General features: G+C 31.1%; 1 protein-coding gene across 3 annotated transcripts in view; it reads right to left on the bottom strand.

Annotated features, from left to right (window-relative positions):
- Nucleotides 1-386, bottom strand: part of LOC107480637 (B3 domain-containing protein Os07g0563300) — a 9,137-nt gene that overhangs the window by 7,499 nt on the left and 1,252 nt on the right. The window lies entirely within an intron of this gene.

Raw genomic sequence — 386 nt, 5'->3', positions numbered from 1 at the left:
AGTGTCTTTTGGTACAAAATGGTTTCTTTCACCATGAGCAAAAGATCAAAAAGGCATTCGGTTCTGGTACCCAGAAAGTCAAAATTCAAATGCATTGGAAATTTTGACAAAATGTATAATAGAAAACTTGAGTCAACTGAATTCTATAATGACTTTTCCTCACTTTCATTAATGTGCATTGCAGTTGAAATGTTAAATGTAATTAATCTATGATTAGATTAGAAAATGACATTTTGATAGTTTGGGGTCTATCCCAAAATAGAAAAAGAAAAGTTGCATAGGAATAATAAAGTAAATTACATTACAATAATTAAAAATCCTGGAATTTGGGAGAACCATGAAATGAGGCCAGGGTAACAGAGAGTTCGGAAAAGTTAACACAATAC

The sequence above is a fragment of the Arachis duranensis genome, chromosome 3 (assembly GCF_000817695.3).
Source record: "Arachis duranensis cultivar V14167 chromosome 3, aradu.V14167.gnm2.J7QH, whole genome shotgun sequence".
NCBI lineage: Eukaryota > Viridiplantae > Streptophyta > Magnoliopsida > Fabales > Fabaceae > Arachis > Arachis duranensis.
Note: the sequence above shows the minus strand (reverse complement) of the source record. Positions and strands in the feature narration are given on the sequence as shown.